This window comes from Mus musculus, chromosome 3 (genome assembly GCF_000001635.26).
Source record: "Mus musculus strain C57BL/6J chromosome 3, GRCm38.p6 C57BL/6J".
In the NCBI taxonomy this organism is placed as follows: Eukaryota; Metazoa; Chordata; class Mammalia; order Rodentia; family Muridae; genus Mus; species Mus musculus.
The window spans coordinates 153,788,818-153,795,025 of NC_000069.6; the positions used below are offsets into that span (position 1 = coordinate 153,788,818).

The 6,208-nt window shown below is 48.4% G+C and overlaps 1 long non-coding RNA gene across 1 annotated transcript; it reads right to left on the minus strand.

Annotated features, from left to right (window-relative positions):
- Positions 1-487: 487 nt before the first annotated feature.
- On the minus strand, positions 488-3,270 carry 5730460C07Rik (RIKEN cDNA 5730460C07 gene). The gene is made up of 3 exons (NR_045801.1): positions 3,065-3,270; positions 2,473-2,618; positions 488-1,969 (listed from the first exon to the last, which is right to left on the minus strand). It is a non-coding gene; the product is annotated as an RIKEN cDNA 5730460C07 gene (long non-coding RNA).
- Between the last annotated feature and the right edge of the window lie 2,938 nt (positions 3,271-6,208).

The following is a 6,208-nucleotide window of genomic DNA, read 5'->3' on the forward strand; positions in this document are numbered from 1 at the left end:
TGAGCCTATGCAACATGATTACACATCGAGCCTATGCAACATGTTTACATGTCGAGCCTATGCAACATGATTACACATCGAGCCTTTGTAACATGATTTCACATCGAGCCTTTGTAACATGATTACTGGGAAACAAACTCAGGTTCTTTGCAGGAGCACCCACCCGTGTAGCCCCTCACTTGCTCAAAGTGTCTAAAATGAAACTTACTGTGGGAACCGATCTCCCAGGTGACAGGGCTCATGGGCAAAAGGACTCTCCAAGGTCACGCCCACATTCAACAGCTGGAGCAGCTCCTGTGCGGCCTGAGGGCGGGATGATCTCCTCCCATAAATTCAGAGTCCTCCAGGCTGGCCCCAAGAGTTCCCAAAGAGCTGGGAGATCAGTCTGCACCCCACCCACCAAGGAGCCATTGCTGGGAGTCCCTTCTACAGCTCTCTGTGCTCGCTGGCATGGAGTTTTATCTGATCACACTGACATAAAATCTTTGCACTCAGATGGCTTAAGTTTTATTTTGTGCTAACCTGGAATTACAAATCAAACAAAGTGCTAACTATTACAAGAATCTTCCATGCATATTTCCAGAATAGAATAGCATCCCTGTGTCTTCCCATTAAAACCTTTTAGAACGGAAATGGCATGGGACATTGTAAATGAGTCAAGGATTCTTAAGCCTCCTTTACTCTTGGGGCTGCGTAACTCTCACCCGTCTTGTCTGCCCCAAGCCTACCCTACTGCCCAGGAAGTGGTTTCTCCTCTTCAGAGGTCCTGCACAGCAATGCCATTTATTCATATATGTAAGTATGTATGTATGTATGTATATAGATAAACATATACATATATATTATGTATTATACACAGAGATATATATTTCAGGGTTTTTTTTCTTTTTGAGACAGATTTTACTGTGTAGCCATAAACTCACTTTGTAGACCAGGCTGGGCTTGAACTCAGAGATCTGCTGCCTCTGCCTCCTGAGTGCTGGGACTAAAGGTCTCCTATTTATCATATTTTTAAAAAGAGAAAGGGGGGCTGGGATTGGCTTAAGTGGTAGGTGTTTACCCACCATGCAAGAGGCCCTGGACCAGTAGGGGGTAGGGGGATAGAATATGAGAATGTATCCAGTTAATAATAAACTATTTCCATACATCCCATGTCAATCCAAAGATGTGCATATGTTTTATCTCCAACAGAGAGGCATTTAGATTTTTGCCATCAGCCCAAAGGGGCTTAAATAATCATCCTCCAATATGGCAGCAGATCCTTGGCAGAATACCCAGAATTTGGCAACAAGAGAAGCAAGCAAGCAGGTCATGAAGACTTTTGACCAGCATAAAAACAAAACAATATTCTCTCTGCCTACACAGGAGGGAATTTGATTTTCCATGCTCCCGCCAACAGCTAGCCAGTGTTCTGCCACGCTGAGGCCTCAGTCGAGCCCTGCAGGCCAGAGCTCAGCCCATCAGAACCTGCTTTGGTGGTCTTCTAGCACTTTGAAGTTAAAGGCCATTGGGTATGGGGTGTCAATGGTTTCTTATGATAATCTGCTATACTCATAGATCGGTGTCTAGCCCAATCGTCACCAGAGAGGCTTCATCCAGTAACTGATGGGAACAGACACAGAGACCCACAGCCAATCATTAGACCTAGCTCGGGGAACTCCATTGAAGAGGGGGAGGAAGGAAGCACAAGATCAGATCAGCAGGACTCATGGGGCTCTCAGAGACTGAAGCAGCTATCACAGAGCCCGCATAGGTCTGAGCTATGTCCTCTGCATGTACGTTATGTTTGCAGCTTGGTTTCCGTGGGACTCCTAGCAGTGCGAGGGGGAACATCTCTGACTCTTCTGCCTGGTCTTGGGACATTTTCCTCCTGCTGGGTTGCCTCGTCCAGCCTTGATCTGAGGGCTTGTGCCTTGTCTTCTTGAATCTTGTTATCCTGGGTTCAGTTGATATCCTTGGGCGGCCTGCTCTTTTAGAGGGGAAAAGGAGAAGTGGGTCTAGGGAAGAGGGGAAGTGTGTGTGTGTGTGTGTGTGTGTGTGTGTGTGTGTGTGTGTGTGTTTGTAGGTGGGGGGGTCCTGGGAGGATGGAAGGAGGGGAAATTGTGGTTGGGATGTAATGTATAAGAGAAGAATAAATAAAAAATAAACCTCAACAATCGTATTGCAAGAATATTAATATGAAAAACGGAAATGGAAGGCCATGGAATAATCATTATCATGACATCTTTTGCAGAAGCCAATCACTGATGCAGTTTTGATGTTGAACATCAGGGAAAGGGTTGTTAAATTGTCTGGAGAAGAGCTGGCTTTCCTGTGCTTGCAAAGTGGAAGGGAGTTCTCCTTCCCTCCCCTTCACTTCCCTTCCCCCTCCCCCTCCCCACCTTCACAACACTGTACTCCAGTGTCCCAGGTCAAGCGCCTGAGGTGAAGGTTATTCTGCGGCTGGCCACACTCACCCACAATGCTCCTTACCACAGTGACAGTGTCAAAATCATTTTCCTAGGGAAGCACAGCACTGGTGTTTGGGCTACACGCGGCTTTAGACACAGGGGAGTCTATGCTTTCCAGTGGGTGGTGCCTCCGCTCACACTATCTCTCCCTGGATGAGCAAAGCTGACCTGTGGGATCAGAATGGATGTGGGTACCTGACCCACAGAGCCAACCAAAGCCGTCTCCACCCTTTACTTCCAGGTCCCTTGATTCATATCATCATATGCATCCTGTTTTTGCTCCTTCATTGCTCTATGACTGAGTTATTCTAAAGATACAAGTTCTCCCGTCCTCTAAGCTGGCTTTGAGCTCATTATATATCTGAGGACAGTCTTGAACTTTTGATCCTCCTGTATCTGCCTCCTGAGTGCTGGTTTGCACAGCTACACCCATGTGTGTGGTGCTAGGGATGGAAGCTAGGAGCTCTGTGCAAAACAGGCAAGTACTCTATCAACTGGGACAAGCCCTATCCTCCACCCCCACCACACGCCCACTCCACCCCACCCCTGTCATATCTTTTCTCCCTTGTTTTGCTGTCTGAATTGTGGCGTTTCGTGCATAAGCCTGATAATACCTGCTCCAAGACGCAATGTGCTCACTCACAGCAATCTCCAGATCTTTCCACGGTGCTCAGTGTGGGTATGAAGCATGGCAGAGGAGCTCTGTAGTGATCTGATCATCCCAGCTTATGCCTGGTGACTAATGTCTATGTCCTTTGTGTAGAGCTGTAACACTCGAAGACTGTAAAGCTCAACCAACTCCATTTTTGAAGAAACTCCATTGTGTGCAAGACCAGGGGCTAAACTCCAGTTCCAGGAAGGAAACTACAAAGTCCACTTGAGCGAACATCTCATGTCACCACCCCCACCCCGTGACAATAGCCAGTCAGGCTGCAATAGCAAAGTCAAGATAACCTAAGATGTCCTGCAGAGAGTAGATAACCTAGCCATCCTGATTGTCAGTTGTTCCCCCCACCCCATGTTCAGTTCCTGCCGATTACATCAGAAATGCAGTTTTTAAAACACTAACGTGCTGGACGGTATGGAAATTCCCCAAGCTTGATGTAACCACAATAAATACCCTTCTCCCCTAAACCTGGGGCTCTCCCTTCTGACCCACTGCTGCAGGGACAGTGAGAGTCCCTGCTGGAGAGCTTGTGATAGCCCCTTACGTGTACATCAGAATTGGCTCCTCGGTGGCCTTTGGGTCCCTTTTGCTTTAGGTTTGCAGGTCTCAGACAGGTCTAAGGATCCCTACAGGTCATCCGGATTCTCTCAAAGAGTCTATGAGATCAGCATTTAAATAAAATGTTATTATTACCCAAGTGTGAGCTGAGCAAGGATGACACCTATGAACAAGCCAAAAGTGCACGAGGTCTCAAGCCTACGTGAGGAACTGTGGGCAACCGAGGGAAGCTATAAGAGAGAGTGGTCTTCCCTAGGGAAGAGACACCAATGGGTTGTCTCATGCCAGATGGTAGCTCTGAAAATATACATACAAGTATATTATATACATACACACATATATAAAATATACATACAAGTATGGACCAAACAGTCATCTTTAGGAATATATGTATAGAACATATATGTACATGTGTATACATACATATTTACATACAATAATAATTAGTGAAAAAAGAAGCCATGAATTTGGGAGGGGTATGTGGGAGAGTTTAGAGGGAAGAAAGGGGAGAGATGTTGTAATTATATTAATAATCTTAATAACTAAAAACCTATCAGTTATCAGCTGTGAAGATCACTGTCAGTACAGTGCCGGCTGTGCAAACATGGGAACCTGAGTTTTGAGATGGGCATGAAGGCATGTCTGGAACCTCAGCATGGGAGGTAGAGACGGGGACATCCCGGGAGCTCACTAGACAGCCAGTCTGGCCAAAGTGATGAGTTCGATGAGTTCTGGGTGGCGGGGGGGGGGCGGGGAGAGAGATGGGGAGAGAGAGAGAGAGAGAGAGAGAGAGAGAGAGAGAGAGAGAGAGGGAGGGAGGGAGGGAGGGAGGGAGAGAGAGAGAGAGAGAGAGAGAGAGAGAGAGAGAGAGAGAGAGAGACTGTCTTTAAAAATTAGGTGAAGAGTGACTGAGGAAGATGTTCAAATACATGCAGGTGCCTCACCCCTGACTGCAGCGTGTTCATACGTGAGCACATGCGCACACGTGCAAAGTGCAGCTGTCAGTCATTACTGGGAGAAAGAACACAACCTCATTACTGCAGATTTCCAATGTTTCTAGCTTTTCTAATAAGGAGCTTCATACATCATACCACATATACCTGGGGGACTTCTGAATAGCAATCATAGAGGAATGAGACTCTTTTGTTAAATATTTGTTCCAGATCCAAGTAAGTGTGTCATGGACTGAATACAGGAGGACCAAGTCCTTAAACTCCTCCACCCCTGACTGGGGAGACAGCTCTGTGGAAACCCACGAGTGACCATTTGAAAGTAAGGGGCTCTGCGTGCTGCAGGCCTGGGGGCGGGGTTCTGAGTGACAGCTTTGCAATCCAGAAAGGCCCAGGTGGCTTCCACACAGGTCTCTACTAATAAGAGTTAATAGGCCAAATTCCATGGGATGCAGCTACCTGCCTCTTTATAGCTGAAAAACTGTTAATTAAGTCAGAATAAAGGCCCTCTCAGGAACCACTGGGGGGCTTCAGAGAACTTCCCTGCAAAGGTTCCTATGACCCCAGATCACAGCAGTCACTTGAGAATGTGTCTGCCTTCCAGCACAGATGAGGCAGACAGAGCTCTGCCAGTCATCCTGTAAACTGCGAAGAGGGGATGGAAGACAGCAGGTCAGCAGGAGATCACCACAGAAGAAACAGTAATTCCCAGTGTGAGGACACCCCAGCATGGTCACACCAGAGTGAGGACACCCCAGCATGGCCACCTCAGAGTGAAGACATTCCTCCAGCATGGTCACCCCAGACTGAAGACATCCCTCCAGCATGGTCACACCAGATTGGTGACACCCCTTCAGCATGGTCACCCCAGAGTAAAGACATTCCCCCAGCATGGTCACACCAGACTGAAGGCATCCCTCCAGCATGGTCACACCAGATTGGTGACACCCCTCCCCAGCATGGTCACACCAGAGTGAAGACATCCCCCCAGCATGGTCATACCAGACTGAAGACATCCCTCCAGTATGGTGACACCAGAGTGAAGACATTCCCCCAGCATGGTCACACCAGACTGAAGGCATCCCTCCAGCATGGTCACACCAGCATGGTCACACCAGATTGGGGACACCCCTCCCCAGCATGGTCACACCAGAGTGAGGACACACCCCAGCATGGTCACACCAGAGTGAGGACACCCCAGCATGGTCACACCAGAGTGAGGACACAACCCAGCATGATCACACCAGAGTGAGGACACCCCAGCATTGTCACACCAGAGTGAGAACACCCCCAGCATGGTCACACCAGAGTGAGGACACCCCAGCATGGTCACACCAGAGTGAGGACACAACCCAGCATGATCACACCAGAGTGAGGACACACCCCAGCATGATCACACCAGAGTGAGGACACACCCCAGCATGGTCACACCAGAGTGAGGACACACCCCAGCATGGTCACACCAGAGTGAGGACACTCCCTAGCATGGTCACACCAGAGTGAGGACACCCCAGCATGGTCACAGTAGAGTGAGGACACCCCTCCTCAGCATGGTCACAGTAGAGTGAGGACACCCCCAGCAT